Raw genomic sequence first — 21,709 nt, 5'->3', positions numbered from 1 at the left:
GAAAAACACTTCTACTACCACAGAGATTATATTCCCAGTTTCTAGTCTTTTGAGTTCTTGCTCAACTTTCTCCTTGAGTGTGTATGGTACGGGACGTAGCTTGCAGTAAACTGGTCTAGCTTCATTCTTCACTCTGACATTCGCCTTGAAGCCTTGGATCGGACTGCCTGTTTCGAAGAACACCTTCGGATACTGCTTGATGACATCATCTTGTGATGCAAATTTTGTTTTCCACACGAAAAATCTCATTCCAATCCAGCTTCAGTGATCCCAACCAATCTCTATCTATCAAGGCAGGCTTATGTCCTGCCACTACTATGAGAGGCAAGCTCTGAAACTGATCCTTATGTTTCACTGGTACAGTGATATGTCCTACCATAGGGATTTGCTCTCCTGAGTGGCCTCGAAGCTCTATCTTTGATTTCTCCACTGGAAAATTACGTAACTTGTCGAGATATAGCGAATTCAGTACTACTCTCACGGATGCACCAGTGTCGATTTCCATGGATATCATGGTTTCTGCAATGTCGATTTGGATGATGCTACTTCATGAATCGCTGTTAGATACTCTCATGCTCCTGATGACGTATATCTCTAGAACCTCCTTGTTCTGTTGCTCCTCTTCAATACTATGTAACATCTGGCAGTTTCTACATCTAGCATTGAACATCGGTTTACTCTTCATTCAGCACACCTTCGCAAGTTGCCCAGTTTTCTTGCAGCAGAAACAATCTTCCTTCACATATGGACAACTTTGAGCAATGTGTTGTCCCAGGCACCGATAGCACAACTTCAATGCGGCCCAACAGCCTTTTACTTTTAACCTGCAGGCGATTCATCTCGGTTGTCTGATGACTGAAAATGGCGTGAAATTCTATAGGAATATTGGTCGGCCATATCCATCGACACAGCTGTCTGACAAGCTAATTCAAAAGTCAAGTTAGGGGTTGTCAACAACTTCCTTCTGATTGCTTCATTTTTCATCCCCCAAACAAAGCGATCACGCAATGCTCGGTCCTGAAAGTTTCCTAAATGACAGTAAATGGATAGTTTTTTTAAAGCTACAATGTACTCACTGATACCCTCATTAATTAATTGATCTCGTATTCCAAAACAATAACTTTCAGCAATTTCCAGGGGCTCAGGACTGTAGTGCTGAATATCTGTCAGTGGTGTGCTTTTGGCTTGACGGGAACAAGCACATTTTTCAGTGTTTCAAACACCTCGGGCCAGCTTCAGTCAAGAAAATAGCCCGTTTCCTTTCTAACCCCACCCGGTTATGGTTTCCATCATCGGGGACTTCAATGATACTAGTCGGGGTGAAAAACAGGGCCCAGAGCCAGGTCAGTAGTGCTTCTTTACTTGTTATAGTAGCAACATATTGACTGAGCAAATAGTCCTGAATATACTACCAAAAATTTCTCCTTTCACATCATAAACACTTTCTCTACTCCAATCTATCTTTGCATAATTAAACTCTTCTACAATCATAACTATTGTTGTTAATATACATCTCTTTAATTTGTCCACAGATTTTATCATTTCTTTTTCACGGTTAGATATATACTCACAGTAATGTGATTTATTCCTTGCTATTCCTCAATTCAATCCAAGACGATTCTAATTCAACTACTTCTCTATTGAAATCTTTATACTGTAGTGCTACATTATTTATTAATAACATTATCTCTTATCACTGGACATTAGGAAGGATGTGAAAGTGTTTTGGTTTAATTTAGCTTGCAAATTACCATCCCATCCTATGCAGTGCTACAGATTCTGTTCAATATCAATATTTAATAATTCAGATGAAATTGCAAACTCACATTTGTTTTCTACCACAGCACATCGATTAACAACATTGTATAATTTCCTACATTACAACAGTGACTATACTTAAAAGTATTTCATTGTCTGTAAAATGTTTTAGGATGTTCGGTGATTGTGAAAGGCGTTGTATAAATGCATTTCTTTCTTTATTGGGTACCTATAATGTATTTATATTGACATAAAAATACTAATATTGTCCTCATTAACTCTTTAACATAGAAATAGTTTGCTAAAAGCATGTGTCATGTTAAACATTTTAAAATGATAATCTCACTGGTAGCTCATATACTACCAGAAAACCTTAAATAAATAGAAATTCCTGTGGAGCGGGTTGTCTTTTGGGTGTGGAACTTCCAACCTCTGCATAGATGTACCTAGAACCCGTCCAAATCTCGGGGTCAAAGGCATCAGCACATTGTGGGTACATGCCCATGCCATTTTAATTACTTAGAATGTACAACAATGAAACAGGCTATCCAGCCCAATTAGTCTGTGCTGCTGTTTATAGTCCACAAGAGTCTCCTACCATTCTATCTACTTCATCTCAGCCTTTCAGCATATCTTTCTATTCCTTTTTCTCTCATATGTTTGTCTAGTTTCCTTTTCAAAGCATCGAAGCTATTTGCCTCAACCACTTCCTGTGGTAGTGAGTTCCACATTCTAACCACTGAGTAAAGACATTTCTCCTTATTTCCGTATTAGATTTATTAGTAACTATCTTGTGTAAAAACTGAGGTGAAGTAGTTATTCAATACTTCTGCCATTTCTCTATCATTACCTGTGAATTTATCTTGTTCATCGTTTAGAGGGCCTATTCCAATTTAATGGTCCTTTTGTTATTTATGTGTCTATAGAAGACGTTATTATTTATTTTTATATTCCCTTTCGTAATTTCTCTTTGCCTTCTTGATTTTTTTTTAATTCCCTCCTAAAATCTTCGTATTCCCTTTTGTCCAACTCTCCTTTAGTATCTAAGTACTTCTTATATGTCTTTTTCTTTAGATTCAATTTTCTCTTTAGTTCTTTATTCATCAACGGTGCCCCGTAATTAGCTTGCTCGTTTATTTGGCTTTTAATGGAGTACATTTCTCTTGAACTCTATTGATTACTCTTTTAAAGATTTTCTATTGTTTTTCTGTTTCTTTATAAGAACAACACAAGAACATAAGAAATAGGAGCAAGAGTAGGCCATCTGACCCCTCGAGTCTGCTCCACCATTTAATACGATCATGGCTGATCTGATCATGGACTCAGCTCCACTTCCCTGCTCACTCCCCATAACCCCTTATACCCTTCTCAGTTAAGAAACTGTCTATCTCTGTCTTAAATTTATTCAATGACCCAGCTTCCACAGCTCCCTGAGGCAGTGAATTCCATAGATTTACAACCCTCTGAGAGCAGAAATTTCTCCTCATCTTAGTTTTAAATGGGTGGCCCCTTATTCGAAGATTATGCCCCCTAGTTCTAGTCTCCCCTATCAGTGGAAACGTCCCCTCTGCACCCACCTTGTCAAGTCCCCTCATAATCTTATGTGTTTCGATAAGATCACCTTTCATTCTTCTGACTTTCAATGAATAGAGGCCCAACCTACTCAACCTTTCCTCATAAGTCAACCCCCTCATCTCCGGAATCAATCCAATTAATCTTCTCTGAACTGCCTCCAAAGCAAGTATATCCTTTCTTAAATATGGAAACCAAAACTGTACGCAGTATTCCAGGTGTGTCCTCACCAATACCCTGTATAACTGTAGCAAGACTTCCCTGCTTTTATACTCCATCCCCTGTGCAATAAAGGCCAAGATTCCATTGGCCTTCCTGATCACTTGCTGTACCTGCATACTAGCCTTTTGTGTTTCATGCACAAGTACCCCCAGGTCCCGCTGTACTGCAGCACTTTGCAATTTTTGTCCATTTAAATAATAACTTGCTCTTTGATTTTTTTCTGCCAAAGTGCATAACCTCACACTTTCCAATATTAAAATCCATCTGCCAAATTTTTGCCCACTCACTTAGCCTGTCTATGTCCTTTTGCAGATTTTTTGTGTCCTCCTCACACATTACTTTTCCTCCCATCTTTGAATCGACAGAAAACTTGGCTATGTTACACTCGGTCCCTTCTTCCAAGTCATTAATATAGATTGTAAATAGCTGAGGCCCCAGCACTGATCCCATTAGTTACTGATTGCCAACCCAAGAAATAACCATTTATCCCCAATCTCTGTTTTCTGCCAGTTAGCCAATCCTCTATCCATGCTAATATATTACCCCCAACCCAGTGAACTTTTATCTTGTGCAATAACCTTTTATGTGGTATCTTGTCAAATGCCTTCTGGAAATCCAAATATACCACATCCACTGGTTCCCCTTTATCCACCCTGTTCATTACATCCTCAAAGAATTCCAGCAAATTTGTCAAACATGAATTCCCTTTCATAAATCTATGCTGACTCTGCCTGACTGAGTTTTGTTTTTCCAAATGTCCTGATACTGCTTCTTTAATAATGGACTCCAACATTTTCCCAACCACAGGTGTTAGACTAACTGGTCTATAGTTTCCAGCTTTTTGTTTGCCTCCATTTTTAAATAGGGGCGTTATATTTGCAGTTTTCCAATCTGCTGGGACCTCCGCAGAATCCAGGGAATTTTGGTAAATGACAACCAATGCATCCACAATCCCTGCCGCTATTTCTCTTAAGACCCTAGAATGCAAGCCATCAGCTCCAGGGGATTTATCCACCTTTAGTCCCATTGTCATACTGAGTACCACCTCCTTCGTGATTGTGATTGTGTTAAGTTCCTCCCCATCTATAGCCTCTAGACTATCCACTGTCGGAATATTGTTAGTGTCCTCTACCGTAAAGACGGTTACAAAATATTTGTTCAGAGTTTCTGCCATCTCCATGTTCCCCATTATTAATTCCCCGGTCTCGTCCTCTAAGGGACCAACATTTACCTGAGACAATCTTTTCCTTTTTATATATCGATAGAAACTCTTGATATCAGTTTTTATATTTTGTGCTAGTTTACTTTCATAGCCAATCTTCTCTTTCTTAATCAATTTTTAGTCATTCTTTGCTGGCTTTTAAAAGCTTCCAAATCTTTTCTCCTCCCATTTGTTTTGGCCACTTTGTATGCTCTTGTTTTTAATTAGGTACCGTCCTTTAGTTAGCCATGGATGGCTATCTTTTCTTTTACATCCTTTTCTCCTCAATGGAATTGTGAAATATCTCCTTAAATGTACGTCACCGTTTATCAACCTTCCTCCACTTTAATCTATTTTCCCAGTCCACTTTAGCCAACTCTGCCCTCATATCTTCATAGTTTCCTTTATTAAGCTTAGTACACTGGTTTGAGATCCAACTTTCTCACCCTCAATCTGAATTTGAAATTCAACCATGCTATGATCACTCATTCCATGGGGATCCTTTAGGAGGAGATTGATTATTAATCTTGTCTCAATTCACAGGACCCGACCTAAGATAATCTGACTGTGGTGCAAAAAGGCACGCAGACTAGCCCTGAGCCCCATCCACAAGTAACTGAGAACGTACACCAGAGCTTATCACTGTCCTGGGCAGCGCCATGGTCAAGGCACGGTGCACGAACTGCCACTCTGGATTTTCCCGGGCGATGGCCCCACACTGCTTGGAAGGAGCTGGCTGGGCAGAATCCGCTGGAACTGGGATGACATCCGAGTGCTATCACATGTCAATGAGGCCTCATGTACCCAGGTTCTTAACAAATTTCCTTCCCTTTTTGAGCCAGGCATTGGAAATTTTTCCGGGGTGAAGGTGCAGATCCACTTGGTCCCAGAGGCACCACCCATTCACCACAAGGCGTGAGCGATACCTCACATGATGAGGGAGAGAGTGGAAATCGAGCTGGACAGGTTGCAACGTGAGGGCATCATCTCCCCAGTGGAATTCAGTGAATGGGCCAGCCCGATTGTTCCAGTACTCAAAAGTGATGGCACGGTCAGGATTTACGGCGATTATAAAGTAACTATTAATCGTTTCTCGCTACAGGACCAATACCCGCTACCTAAGGCAGACGATCTATTTGCAACGCTGGCAGGAGGCAAGCCGTTCACCGAGCTCGACCTGACTTTGGCCTACATGACGCAGGAGCTGGAGGAGTCTTCGAAGGGCCTCACCTGCATCAACACGCACAAGGGACTGTTCATCTACAACAGATGCCCGTTTGGAATTCGGTCGGCTGCAGCGATCTTTCAGAGAAACATGGAGAGCCTACTCAAGTCGGTGATTTTTCAGGACAACATATTGGTCACGGGTCGGGACACCGTCGAGCACCTACAAAACCTGGAGGAGGTCCTCCAGCGACTGGATCGCGTAGGGCTGCGGCTGAAGAGGTTGAAATGAGTTTTCATGGCAACAGAAGTGGAGTGTTTGGGGAGAAAGATCGCGGCGGACAGCATTCGGCCCACAGACGCCAAGACAGAGGCTATCAGGAATGTGCCCAGGCCACAGAACGTCACGGAGCTGCGGTCGTTCCTGGGACTCGTCAACTATTTTGGTAGCTTCCTACCGGGGTTAAGCACCCTCTTAGAACCCCTACATGTGTTATTGCATAAAGGTGAGAACTGGGTATGGGAAAAAAACAAGTAATTGCTTTTGAGAAAGTCAGAGACATTTTATGCTCCAACAAGCTGCGTGTATTGTATAACCCATGTAAAAGATTTGTGCTAGCATGTGATGCGTCATCGTACGGAGTCGGGTGTGTATTACAACAAGCTAACATTGCAGGGAAGTTGCAACCTGTCGCCTATGCCTCCAGGAGCTTGTCTAAGGCTGAGAGGGCCTACAGCATGATTGAGAAAGCGGCATTAGTGTGTGTGTTCGGGGTAAAGAAAATGCATCAGTACCTGTTTGGCCTCAAATTTGAGCTGGAAATCGATCACAAGCCCCTCATACCCCTGTTCGCTGAAAACAAGGGGATAAATACTAATGCCTCAGCCCGCATACAAAGGTGGGCACTCGCGCTCTCAGCGTATAACTAAACCATCCGCCACAGGCCAGGCACCGAGAACTGTGCGGATGCTCTCAGTCGGCTACCATTGCCCACCACGGGGGTGGAAATGGCGCAGCCTGCAAACTTGTTGATGGTGGTGCAGCCCGCAGACTTGTTGATGGTCATGGAAGCATTTGAAAATGATATCACCTGTCACGGCCCGCCAGATTAGGACTTGGACCAGCCAAGATCCTCTGCTGTCGCTAGTAAAAAAAAGTGTGTACTGCATGGGAGCTAGGTCAGGATCCCCGTTGAAATGCAAGAGTTAATCAAGCCGTTCCAGTGGCGAAAGGACGAGCTGTCCATTCAGGCAGATTGCCTTTTGTGGGGTAACCGCGTAGTGCTAGACAAAAAGGGCAGGGAGACGTTCATCTCGGTTCTCCACACCCGGGTATAGTAATGATGAAAGCGATAGCCAGATCCCATGTGTGGTGGCCCGGTATCGACTCTGACTTAGAGTCCTGTGTACGGCAATGCAGTGTGTGTGCTCAGTTGAGCAATGTGCCTAGAGAGACACCACTAAGTTTATGGTTCTGGCCCTCCAGACCATGGTAAAGGATCCATGTCGACTATGCAGGCCCGTTTCTCGGTAAAATGTTCCTGGTGGTGGTGGATGCTTTTTCAAAATGGATTGAATGTGAAATAATGTCGGGAAGCACCGCCACCGCCACCATTGAAAGCCTGAGGGCCATGTTTGCCACCCACGGCCTGCCTGACATACTGGTCAGTGACAACGGGCCATGTTTCACCAGTGCCGAATTTAAAGAATTCATGACCCACAATGGGATCAAACATGTCACCTCGGCCCCGTTTAAACCAGCCTCCAATGGGCAGACAGAGCAGGCAGTACAAACAATCAAACAGAGCCTTAAACGAGTCACAGAAGGCTCACTCCAAACCCGCCTGCCCAGAGTACTGCTCAGCTACTGCACGAGACCCCACTTGCTCACAGGGGTGCCCCCGGCTGAGCTACTCATGAAAAGGACATTTAAAACCAGACTCTCGCTGGTTCACCCCAACCTGCATAATCAGGTAGAGAGCAGGCGGCAGCAACAAAACGTAAATGATGGTCGCGCCACTGTGTCACGGGAAATTGATCTGAATGACCCCGTGTGTGTGCTAAATTATGGACGTGGTCCCAAGTGGATTGCAGGCATAGTGATAGCTAAAGAAGGAAGTAGGGTGTTTGTAGTCAAACTAGACAATGGACAAATTTGCAGAAAATACCTGGACCAAACGAGGCTGTGGTTCACAGACTGCCCTGAACAAACCACAGCAGACACCACCTTTTTCAAGGCCACAACACACACCCAAAGAATCAACGACACCACCCCGGACCAGGAAATCGAACCCATCACGCCCAACAGCCCAGCAAGGCCAGGCTCAGCCAGCAGTCCTGCAGGGCCAACAACACGCCAGACCAGCGAGGGCACAGCCAACACACCAGAACAGACATTTGTACCGAGGCGGTCCACCAGGGAAAGAAAGGCTCCCGACCGCCTCACTTTGTAAATAGTTTTCACTTTGATTTTGTGGGGAAGTGATGTTGTGTATCTGTAAAGCATGCACTCTCATGTTCCGCCACCAGGGAGTGGATCCCCTGAGGTCCCAAGGGATCCCAGCATCCCTTGGGAGCACTGTATATAAGCCGGTCCCTAAGGCCTGTTCCTCACTCTGAAGTGTTGTAATAAAGACTAAGGTCACTGTTACTTTAACCTCCCTGTGTGCAGTCTCATCTGTGTTAGGAACATAATAGTTAAAACTTGCAGTTTTCCAAACCACTGGGAACTCCCCAGAATCCAGGGAATTTTGGTAAATTACAACCAATGCATCCACAATCCCTGCCGCTACTTCTCTTCAGACCCTAGGATGCAAGCCATCAGGTCCAGGAGATTTATCTGCCTTTAGTCCCATTATCTTACTGAGTACCACTTCCTTAGTGAGTGTGATTGTGTTAAGTTCCTCCCCACCTATAGCCCCTAGACTATCCACTGTCGGAATATTGTTGGTGTCCTCTACAGGGTAGACTGATACAAAATATTTGTTCAGAGTTTCTGCCATCTCCATGTTCCCCATTACTAATTCCCTGGTCTTGTCCTCTAAGGGACCAACATTTACTTTAGCCACCCTTTTCCTTTTTATATACCTATAAAAACTCTTGCTATCTGTTTTTATATTTTGTGCTAGTTTACTTTCATCGTCTATCTTCCCTTTCTTAATCATTTTTTTAGTCGTTTTTTACTGGTTTTTGAAAGCTTCCCAGTCTTCTGTCCTCCCGTTAGTTTTGGCCACTTTGTATGCCCTTGTTTTTAATTAAATACCGTCCTTTATTTCTTTCGTTAGCCACGGATAGCTATCTTTTCTCTGATACCCTTTCCTCTTGACTGGAATATATTTTTCTTGAGAGTTGTGAAATATCTCCTTAAATGTATACCACTGTTCATCAACTGTCTTACACTTTAATTTATTTTCCCAGTCCACTTTACCCAACTCTGCCCTCATACCTTCATCGTCTCCTTTATTTAAGCTTAGTACACTGGTTAGAGATCCAACTTTCTCACCCTCCATCTGAATTTGAAATTTAATCATGCTATGATCACTCATTCCGAGGGGATCCTTTACTAGGAGATTGTTTATTAATCCTGTCTCATTACACAGGACCAGATTTAAGATAGCCTGCCTCCTGGTTGGTTCCGTTACATACTGCTCAAGGAACCCGTCCCTTACGCACTCTATGAACTCCTTCTCAAGGCTACCCTGACCAATTTGATTTGTCCAATCAATATGGAGGTTAAAATCACCCATGATTATTGCTGTTCCCTTTTTACAAGCCCCAACTATTTCCTGGTTTATGCTCCGACAAACTATATCCAGATCCTCAACATATTATTGTCTCCAGTTCATCTATATTGTTTTGAATACTACATGCATCGCTGTATACGCAGTTTGAATTGTTTTTATTTATTATTTTTCTCTTTGCTTTTAGTAGTTAAAATCCTGAGCTTATTACCCATGAGATCCTGCTTTTCAATTTAGCTCATAACTCCAGATCATCTCTTAATAAGACCTCTTCCATAATCTTTCCTCAGTTATTAGTTCCAACATGGACCACAACGACTGGATCCTTCCCTTCCCTTTCCAGTTTCTTTTCCAGTCGTCGCGAGATGTCCCTTACCCTGGCATCGGGTAGGCAACACACTCTTCAGGACTCTTGATCCTAGCTGCAAAGAACACTATCTCTATCCCCCAATTATAAAATCCCCTATAACTACAACCATTTCACTTTGCACCTTCTTCCCTTGGACAGCCTCCGACTCCATGGTGCCTTGGTCGGCATCCTGGCAGTCCTTCCCGCAGTCTTTCTCCTTATTCTCACAGGTATCGAGTTCCTGATACCTTTTGGACAGGTCTGCTTGACCTCTTTCACTACTTCTCCTATGTTTCTCTGAGCAGCTGACTGATGGTTACTCTCTCCCTTTACTGCACCTGTGCTTTCCTCTGGTGTGAGCCTGTACTCTGGAGTAAATTAGCCAGTAATTCCTCCTCCTCCCTTATGTGTCAGAGTGTCTGTAGCTCGGACTCCAGTTCAATGACTCTGAGCCAGAGTGTCGCGTGGCAGACATTTCTTGCAGATGTGGCAGTCTGGGATAGTCTAGTTGTTCACAAAGTCCCACATGCTACATTCCCGACACACTGTCTGCACTGCCATGTCTTAATTAATTAATGAATGTATTTATTTTCGGTGTAACTGGGGTTTTGTAGCCGTACCATGCTGTTATTGGGCCAGAATTTGAATTTCTTCCTTTCCCTACCTCAGTCAATTTCTTTGCGATGAAATGGCTTTCTAAAATTTCTATGCCCCCATTTTCAACAGGATCATGTCCTGGCAAGCAAACATGTCTGCTTCTTACAGGCATGTATTGTGGTGAGGACAAATGAGGTGGAATTGCAGTAAAAATTCAGCCAGTTCTTTTAGAGTATAGAAGAGGCAAATGTAAGAAGCCTCACTTCTGGTGGAAAATTTAGTGCAGGAAACCAGGCTGGAGACCCAGTATAACCAAATCCCATCCCAAATTCCACCACCATCCACCCAGCTGACATGACTTCGATGCTCCTAAGGGACAGGAAAATTCAAGGTTAATATCACTATCAGCTCATGTGATTATTCTTTAAAGCTCAACAGAAAGAACCATGAGTAATCATTCAGCTACAGTGACATCTGGAACTCTCTTCCCAAAATGCTGTGAAGACTGGGTCAATTGAAAATTTCAAAACTGAGATTGATCGATTTTTTTTAGTCAAGGGGATTAAGGGTTACAGAAGCAAGCCGGTTAGATGGAGTTGAGATACAGATCATCCACGATCTAATTGAATGGCGGAACAGGCTCGAGGCACTGAATGGCCTACTCCTGTTCCAATGTTTTTATGAAATTATTTTAAAATAATTGTTTCCAGGTTCAGCTAAAGGTCAGCCCTTCGATGATGCTTTAAGCTGGTCGGCCGATCAACTGGTGATGATTTGGATAGTAATACTAAACACTGGAACTAACAGCTCGCCAATGCAGAAATAATTGTTGCATGCCATAATCCTTAAAAAAATATACTTAAAAGGATCCAGAAGAAATCTTTGAGTCAGACAGTATGCATAGCATTGCTATGCTCTTCCCACTCAACATAGGTTGACTCGAGATAAACTATGAGGAGTGAAAAACACAATAAAACTTGAGACAGGAAACTAACAGATCTGAAATGTATGGAGAAAGACTGTAGAATTCTATCACTGTTAACAATATACCCTTATCAGCTGGTTAAAATATACATTTTAAAAATCCAACAGAAGCAAAGCTAGGTTGTTCACTGAAGTGACAGGGGGATAACGGGGAACCAGTGGATGTGGTGTATTTGGATTTCCAGAAGGTATTCGATAGTAGTATAGTATTAGGCAGTCCCTCGTATCGAGAATGACTTGCTTCAATACCAAAAAGGGATGAGTTCACAGGTGTTTCAATGAGGGACCTGACATTCTAGATCCAAAACTACATGAAGGGTGGAAGATTCTTTTAACGCGGGGTGGCTGTTGCACACCAGCCACCACACGGGCTTGACAGAGCTAGGTCTTGATCCAGTGGCAAGGGTTAACCAAGACAACCGGAGACCAAGCTCTGCTGCATGGACCTAGTGTGCACACATATTCCTACTGTCCCGTGCTGCTCCTGGGGCCTCTTATCTTGGAGACATCAAATATCAACACACTGTTATTTGAAATATCAAAATATTAAACTCCAGCCTAGTTGAAGGGTTATTAACATCAACAGAAACAAATGGCAACTAGCAGAATGAACACGATTCAGTCCTGGATGTGAGTAACAGCAGCAATAACAGCCGAATCCAAACCCTACGGTCACGTGAGAACTCACTGGTGTGTCAGCAGGGCGGATGACTGAGTGAATCCCTTCCCACACAATGAGCAGAGGACCGGTCTCTCCCCAGTGTGAACTTGCTGGTGTTTTAGCAGGTGGGATGACTGAGTGAATCCCTTCCCACACACGGAGCAGGTGAACGGTCTCTCCCCAGTGTGAACTCACTGGTGTGTCAGCAGGTGGTTTACTGAAGTGACAGGGGGATAATGGGGAACCAGTGGATGTGGTGTATTTGGATTTCCAGAAGGCAGTCAATAAGATGCCACATAAAAGGTTACCGCACAGGATAAAAGTTCACGGGTTGGGGGTAATATATTAGCATGGATAGAGGATTGGCGAACTAACAGAAAACAGAGATTCGATATAAAGGGTTTTCCGGTTGGCAAACAGTAACTAGTGGAGTGCCGCAGGGCTCAGTGCTGGGGCCTCAACTATTTACAATCTATATTAATGACTTGGATGAAGGGACTGAGTGTAATGTAGCCAAGTTTGTTGATCATCCAAAGATGGGTGGGAAAGCAAATTGTGAGGAGGACACAAACAATCTGCAAAGGGATATAGACAGGCTAAGTGGGTGGGCAAACATTTGGCAGATGAAGTATAATGTGGGAAAATGTGAGGTTATCCACTTTGGCAGAAATAATAGAAAAGCAAATTATAATTTAAATGGAGAAAAATTGCCAAGTGCTGCAGTACAGAGGGACCTGGGGGCCCTTGCGCATGAAACACAAAAAGTTAGTATGCAGGTACAGTAAGTAATCAGGAAGGCAAATGGAATGTTGGCCTTTATTGCAAGGGGGCTAGAGTATAAAAGCAGAGAGGTCCTGCTACAACTGTACAGGGTATTGGTGAGGCCACACCTGGAGTACTGCATACAGTTTTCGTCTCTGTATTTAAGGAAGGATATACTTGCATTGGAGGCTGTTCAGAAAAGGTTGATTCCAGAGATGAGGGGTTGACTTATGAAGATAGGTTGAGTAGGTTGGGCCTCTACTCATTGGAGTTCAGAACAATGAGAGGTAATCTTATCGAAACATCTAAGATAATGAGGGGGCTCGACGAGGTGGGCGCAGAGAAGATATTTCCACTTATTGGGGAAACTAAAACTAGGGGACATAGAATAAGGGGCCGCCATTTAAAAGTGAGGAGGAATTTCTTCTCTCAGAGGGTGAGAAATCGATGGAATTTTCTGCCCCAGAGAGCTGGAAAGGCTGGGTCATTGAATATATTTAAGGCGGAGATAGATGGACAAATTTTTGAGCGACAACGGAATAAAGGGTTATGGGGAGCAGGCAGGGAAGTGGAGCTGAGTCCATGATCAGATCAGCCATGATCTTATTAAATGGTAGAGCAGGCTCCTGCTCCTATTTCTTATGTTCTTATGACAATCTGAATGGGGCTCAACCAGCTGTAAATTGGCAACAGTCTTTCATTTTAAGAATTTAAGTGACATACTGTATATTCATGCAGAAACTGTAGTGCTAGCTATCAATTGGATACATAAAACAATCATATGTAATAAAGAAATGTTTATTCATACTGTCTCTGCTTTTCCACCCACATCATGTCAATTTCCTTGACTTCAAACTACTTCTGTCCCACGAATGAATGTGTTTTCCAGCTGTATCGTGCTCCTTTCCTGTTTCCTCTCTTAAAGCTTGCCCTTTTTCTGATATAGGTCTGATGTAAAAATCTGGATGCTTGATTCTGAAAGAAAGGACCTTGAACTAATTAAAGTCAGAGGGATGAATGAGCTGTCCCTCTGTGTCCCATACCAACATAGCATATGTTGATACACGATACACTATAGGCATCGTGTTCTTCACCGCAGGATTCTTCACTGCAATCAAGGCCACCTACGGCCCAAGCATCTAAGGCCCCACCCCACTGCTGGCCAAGAACGGGGAGACACTCATCAAGGACACCGAGGCAGTCAGGACCCGCTGGAAGGAGCACTTCGAAGATCTCCACAATCGAGTCTCTGCCTTTGACTCGAGTATACTCGACTCCATCCCACAGCATGCTACCCCCGACCATCTCAGCAAAACCCCAGCCTTGCACGCAGTAGAAAAGGCCATCCGCCAGCTCAAGAACAACAAGGCAACGGGAGCGGATGGAATCCCCGCTGAGGCACTAAAGTATGGCGGAGAGGAACTTTTGGCATGAATGCATGACCTCATCTCTCTCATCTGGAAGGAGGAGAGCATGCCGGGAGATGTCAGAGATGCAGAAGCGTGACCATCTTTAAAAAAGGGGACAAGTCCGACTGCGCGACTACAGAGGAATCTCCCTGTTATCAACCACTGGGAAAGTCGTCGTTAGAATCCTCCTCAACCGTCTTCTCCCTGTGGCTGAGGAGCTCCTCCCGGAATCACAGTGCGGATTTTGTCCACTACAGGATACAACGGACATGATTTTTACGGTGCGACAGCTGCAAGAAAAATGTAGGGAACAGCACCAACCCTTGTACATGGCCTTCTTTGAACTTACAAAAACCTTTGACACTGTCAACAATGAGGGACTATGGAGCGTCCTCCTCCATTTCGGCTGCTCCCAAAAGTTTGTCATCATCCTCCGCCTGCTCCACAATGACATGCAAGCCGTCATCCTGACCAACGCATCCATCACAGACCCAATCCACGTCCGGACCGGTGTCAAGCAGGGATGCGTCATCGCACTAACCCTCTTCTCGATCTTCCTCACTGCAATGCTCCACCTCACACTCAACAAGCTCCCTGCTGGAGTGGAACTATACAACAGAACCAGTGGGAAGCTGTTCAAACTTCGATGTCTCCAGGCCAGATCCAAGACTGTCCCAACCTCTGTCGTCGAAGTACAATACGTGGACGATGCTTGCATCTGCGCACATTCAGAGACTGAACTTCAAATCATAGTCAACATCTTCACTGAGGATTATGAAAGCATGGGTCTTACACTAAACATCCGTAAGACAAAGGTCCTCCACCAACCTGACCCCACCACACAGCACTGCCCCCGTCACCAAGATCCACAGCACAGCCCTGGAGAATGTGGACCACTTTCCATACCTCGGGGGCCTATTATCAGTAAGGGCAGACATCCACGACGAGGCTCAACATCGCCTCCAGTGCGCCAGCGCAGCCTTTGGCCGCTTGAGGAAAAGAGTGTTCGAAGGTCAGACCCTCAAATCTGCCAGCAAGCTCATGGTCTACAGGGCTATAGTGACACCCACCCTCCTATATGGCTCAGAGACGTGGACCATATACAGTAGACACCTCAAATCGCTGGAGAAATGCCACCAACGATGTCTCTGCAGGATCCTGCAAATCCCGGCGAGGATAGTTAGCGTCAACGTTAGCGTCCTCGATCAGGCCAACATCCCCAGCATCGAAGCACTGACCACACTAGACCAGCTCCGTTGGGCAGGTCACATTGTTCACATGCCTGACACAAGACTCCCAAAGCAAGCGCTCTACTCGGAACCCCTACACGACATGCGAGCCCAAGGTCGGCAGAGGAAACGTTTCAAGGACACCCGCAAAGTCTCCTTGATAAAATGCAACATCTCCACTAACACCTGGGAGTCCCTGGCCAAAGCCCACCCTAGGTGGAGGAGGTGCATCCGGAAGGGCGCTGAGCACCTCGAGTCTCGTCGCCGAGAGCGTGCAGAAAACAAGCGCAGGCAGCGGAAGGAGCGTGCGGCAAACCAGTCCCACCCACCCCTTCCTTCAACAACTGTCTGCCCCATCTGTGACAGAGACTGTAGATCCCGTATTAGACTGTTCAGTCACCTAAGAACTCATTTTTAGAGTGGAAGCAAGTCTTCCTCGATTTCGCAGGACTGCCTATGAATGATAGTTCAAAAGGAAAACTATCAGAGAGGAAGAAAAAAGTAAAGGTAATGTGTCTATACAGATAAAGAAATGTGCTCCAGTTTTGTAACTTGTTGTCGTTGAGCAAAAGAACATGTCTCTCAAGCGACATGGGGTCGAAATTGATCAAAGGCAGGTTCTGCCCATTAACCGTCGAAAAGACCGCTAAGATCCTGATGGTACTTTGGGCGGAATTTAGGTCAAAAAATAGAAAAAAAACGCCCGGCGGGAAAAATGGGCATTGCACGTGGATTCTTGGTGTTCCTGGTCAAATTAAGTCCAAGGCTAGAGTCGGCCTCGGGAGGAGGAAAACACAAAAAATATTCTTACAAAAAATAAAAAATAAAACATTGGAAAACATTCAGAGGACCCTTTTCCACTGAATCACTGCAAAAGAATTTAAAAACAAATGTTCACTTACCTTTTTTTGCAGGGTTTCACACCTATTGTCCATCGAAAGGCTGGTCCGACTGGGCACTTTTTTTGAAGAAGAAGCACAGAGCACCGCTCCCACCAAACTCGGGTGGGAGCGGCTTTCCCAGCATTGCACACCGGCGGTCTGCTCCCCAGCGGTATTTTGAAACCGCCGGCGGAAAACTGCAATAAATTTCCCAACGAATGGAAGACCGCCCAAAACAAGGAAATACCACTGACAAACCCAGCGGTACCTGGTGGTAGGCTGATCAATTACTAGCCCATGGAACTTCACTAGTGGTTGGAGCTAAACTGGCAACACTAAGGAGGAAGTGGAGCAGACATATAGAGCGTGGGTTAGTGCTAATAAGACAAGCAAAGAGCTAAGTTTATCAGCTTTCAAGTACCCTTTTATCTATTTATATTTAAATAAACAGTAATGTGATTTTGTACAATGGACAAACTCAAATTCTGAATGTTGGGGCACATCGAATGTATTTGAGGAGAAACCATTGCAGGAGATGTACTGGCTACATTGGACATGTGGGACTAGAACCATGAGAGTGCAATGCCATGGGGGTAAACCATGGAAGAAAGGTGATGGAGAAAAATGCAGAGATGTGGACTGTTGCTATATAGTGAATATTCTAATTGCAGGTGGTTTGGTGATGGATATTTAACTATATTTCAGGCAGTCTAGGAGGAGATTAGATGTCAATTTTATAAATATCCGAGTTATGAACTAAGACACAGTGGTAAAGACTAGGGGCGGGGCGGGGGGGGGGGGGCGGGGAGGCAGAAATTCGGTCGCACCTCTATTGCATCGTTAATCCAGGTGGAGAAGTGCTTTTGGCGCCTTGAAAAGGTTTTCTCCTTGTGCCCAGAAATTCATCAGAATCAATCGAAGTGCTGAAAGGGGTGATAAATCAGCCATTGCACACCAGAGCTTGTGGGGGGGGGGCGATAACAAAAGTTTGGTAGGCACATTTTGCAGACCCATTGCGCATGCGCAGAATTCCGAATCAGATCCCGGGAAAAGCCGAATTAATGGTGCGGCATAGTAATGCACCCATTAAAGTTTTCAAAGTCACTTGTTTTCAACCTGTACTGTTGTGTCTGTCTGCCACTGCAAATTTGGAGGCTCATGCACCGTGCTCTGTGTAAACGTTGCACTGACTGTGATCTCCCAGGGAAACGCTTCCTCATCCTTTAAGTATCTACCAGCTAACGACTCTGCAAGCCTGTACCGACTGTTTTTCCAGATGTTGTTATTGGCGGGCGCTCAATGAGGCGCATGCATCGAACAGGGCGCAAGCGTCCGCATTGCACCAGGAATATGTCATGATGGGAGTGATCATCAGCAACCAGATGCTAATGGTTTGCGGCCCCGGCGAGCCTCTAATGAATTTTCCATTGGGGCGCTGAAAGCTGCGCACCTGGTCGCTAAGCTCCAACACTCGTATTCACATCCCCTCTGACCGTCAACTGAGGCTATAGACAACTGAAAATCCAGCCCCAGATGTTTGAGTGAAATAATGGCATTACATTCAAAATTGGGGGAGTTCAGGTTTAAATGAACTGGATATATAATGTAACATTGCAAGAGGGTAGTCATTTGAGTAGCTGTTTGCAAATTACAGATTCCAGAGTTGCAATAGGACACTACTTAAAATGACTAGAAATAAAGCAGCATTTTGTGGGATCACTCCTAGTGAAATGTTGGGGAGGGTGTATTCAAGGAATTGGCAGAACCTGTCCTGCCCAAAGAATCCCACTTTTTGATGCTGATTATTGCATAGCATCAACGGGAAAAGTAATGAGGTCTCCAGTCCAGACCATCCACTGTTTTCTGATGAAAAAGTGTGGTGGCAACTGAGATAGAAACACAGAAACATAGAAAATATGTGCAGGAGCAGGCCATTCAGCCCTTCGAGCCTGCACCACCATTCAATATGATCACGGCTGACCATGCAACTTCAGTACCCCACTCCTGCCTTCTCTCCATACCCCCTGATCCCTTTAGCCGTAAGGGCCACAAACAACTCCCTTTTGAATATATCGAATGAACTGGACTCAACAACTTTCTGTGGTAGAGAATTCCATAGGTTCATAATTCTCTGGGTGAAAAAGCTTCTCCTCACCTCGTTCCTAGATGGCTTACCCCTTTTCCCTAGACTGTGACCCCTGGTTCTGGACTTCCCCAACATCAGGAACATTCTTCCTGCATCTAAGCTGTCCAATCCTGTCAGAATTTTATATGCTTCTATAAAATAGGAGTAAAATAAGTTTCCAAGTCCAAGGTTTTCCCCTTGTGCTTTCAGTAGCAAATCATAAAAGTGTTAATTATAAATAGGTTTATGATTTTACTACACAAAGCACACAGAGGAAATGTCCCCCAGAATAACAAAAAAGCTAAAGTAGTAGGAAAGAGGAAAGTAAAACCACAATGACTGCTTGTTAGTATATATCTTGAATAAATATTGAGTTTTTTAGCAAGGAAATCAGTTCCTGCCAATACCAATGTACAGACAGATAAAAGATGTTTATAAAACTGTGACATGTTGAGAGCAGATGTAACATGAATCTTGTGTAAAATCACCAAGGATTGCTGTGGTAATCTGATGAGTCTAGCATCCAATATTTGGGATAATTCTCTTTATTACTATGGATGTGTACACAGATTTTCAAGTCTCGCTGTGCAAAGTACCTGGCCCACTACATGCACGGATTGGAAATCATGGTCTGGTGTGCCTGTAATTTTCCAACCCACATGAACGGTGGTCCAGATATCTTTCAGCTGGTCAGGACTCAGAAATTCTACTCTAAGGTTACTGCACACCTTTATTTGTATAGCAGAGATCGACAGTGTAGTCAGACATTCTTCCCTCTAAGCTACAAAGTTGTGGGTTCAAGTTCCAGTCCAGGGATTTAAGCACAAAATCTAGGCCTACATTCCAGTGCAGTAATGATTGAGTGCTGCACTGTCTGAAGTGCTGTCTTTCAGATGAGGCATTAAACCAAGGCCCAGCCAGGTCTCTTGGTTTGATGGGGGGCGGGGAGGGTGGGGCACGGGGGGGGGGGGGGGGAGGGAGGCGGCGGGCGGGGATGCACAAGAAGCTAGAGTTAGAGGAATGGAGAGTATGGCAGAGTAGTATAGGGCTGGAGGAGGTTACAAAGATAGGGAGGGGCAAGGCCATGAAGGAATCTAAAGATGATGATGTGAATTTTAAAGTTGAGGTGTTGGAGAACCAGGACCAAGTTAGGTCAGCAAGGACAGCAGCCATGGATGAACTGGTCTGGGATATGATTTCTTTTCCATTCTTGGAATTTGGGCATCGTTGGAAAGGCTGGCTATTCTTATTGATACAACTGAATGGCTTGCTGTGCCACTTCAGAGGGCAGTTAAGATTCAACCACATAGGTGTGGGACTGGAGTCATATGTCAGATAAGGACAGCAGATTTCATTCCCCTAAAGGACACAAAGAATGGAGGACCAGCCAGGAGAGCATTGGAATAGTCTGGAGGTGACAAAGGCGAGGATGAGGATTTCAGTGGCAGCTCGGCTAAGGCAGGAGTTGAGTTAGGCAATGTTACAGAGATGGAAATAGACTGTCTTTGTGATGGAGAGTGTATGGGGTTATCAGCTCAGCTTGGAGCTGAATAGTCTGCCAAGACGGTGAACAGTCTGTTCCAGCCTGAGACGATGGCTGGGGAGATGCATGGAATCAATAGCGAGGGTACGGAGTTTGTGGCAGAAGTCAAAGACGATAGTTTCAGTCTTCCCAATGTTTAACTAGAGGGAACTGTGGTTCCTTCAAGACTTGATATTGAACAAGCAGTCTGACAACATAGAGGCAATGGGTGGATGGAGAGAGATGGAGGCGAGATAGAGCTAGATGCCATCAGTGTACATCTGGAAGCTAACATCTGTGGATGAATTTGCCAGCGGGCAAGCATGTAGTCGAGGAAGAGTAGGAGGCCAAGGTTTTTATGAGTTTGGACAGTTAGGGGTAGAAATTGTCCCCCACCCAAAATGGTTTTTACCGGAGCTGTGGTTGAGGTCGCCTCTTGAGCGAAATTCCTCTCTTTGTTGTTATTTTTTATTCGTATCCGTAAGTCACTCTTAATGAGGGCATTGACTGCATGAGAGGGGTGGATACGTGGCAGTTGCAACACCTGAGGGGCAGAAGTTGGGGGCGGTGTGAAGTGATCGCTGCGATGACGTCATCATGGCGCCGCGTCACCACAGCGCTCCCCTTCATTTAAAGAGAGCCGTGGTGACTTTAAAACTTCAGCCCACTAAGCCACCAGGGAGGGTTTCGGCTGGGCCAGTGGCCTGGCACTCAAGAAGTGGTGCCAGCTTGCCTCTGGGTGGCCCGGTCGAACCCGGGGGCATAGTTGTTGGGCCGACATGGCAGTCGGCGGACAAAAAAAATCATGGCGGCAGCGGCAGTGCATCCTCCCCTTTAAGCAAAACTGCAGTGCCAATGCAGAAGGCCACAGCATCACTGGACCACCGGGAAAAATCCAGTTTTGGCACCGTCGGGCGGGCTGAAGATTTTCAGAGGGGAATGTTGCCGTTGTGGGCAGTGCACATGGTGATGATGCACTGAAGATGGATCAGCAGCAGTGGAGTGGTAGGGGGGGATCGGGGCACCGCTGGGAAACCTTGGGAGGGCACTTGGGCTAGCAGCAGCCATTCTACCAAAAATCAGCGGCCGCTCCACTCCGCAGCCAATTTGTGTTGGTAACAGGCCTTAAGGAGAGGGCCAATTTCAGCCCCTTAGTGTCAGCTGTAAATGAACACCATCATACCAGGGACCAAGCCTGTCCTTATTGGATATCCACACGACACACTTTCCAACAGGGATCATTGTATATTGAACAGGAGTAAAAACTTGTATAGATTTTTCCTTCTCCAGCTCAATTATACTGCATCCAACTGTCAAAAACCTACCAGTACTCCAGCTGAAATCACCAAACCCAGCAATAAACATAGGTTGAACTTAGGACAATCCTGGTCTGCATAACTTGGTAACACACAAAACGTTTTACTAACTCAGCCACTGGGGAGAATGCTCATAATGTTCACCATGATAATTATATACAGAATAGTCAAAATCTTAGACTTATTGTAGAGTTATAGGTTACACTATACTTGTGGT

General features: G+C 44.8%; 1 protein-coding gene across 1 annotated transcript in view; it reads right to left on the bottom strand.

Moving 5' to 3' along the window:
* Positions 1-21,709, bottom strand: part of itga1 (integrin, alpha 1) — a 356,017-nt gene that overhangs the window by 333,252 nt on the left and 1,056 nt on the right. The gene's annotated exons all lie outside the window — the stretch shown is intronic.

This window comes from Pristiophorus japonicus, chromosome 2 (genome assembly GCF_044704955.1).
Source record: "Pristiophorus japonicus isolate sPriJap1 chromosome 2, sPriJap1.hap1, whole genome shotgun sequence".
NCBI lineage: Eukaryota > Metazoa > Chordata > Chondrichthyes > Pristiophoridae > Pristiophorus > Pristiophorus japonicus.
Note: the sequence above shows the minus strand (reverse complement) of the source record. Positions and strands in the feature narration are given on the sequence as shown.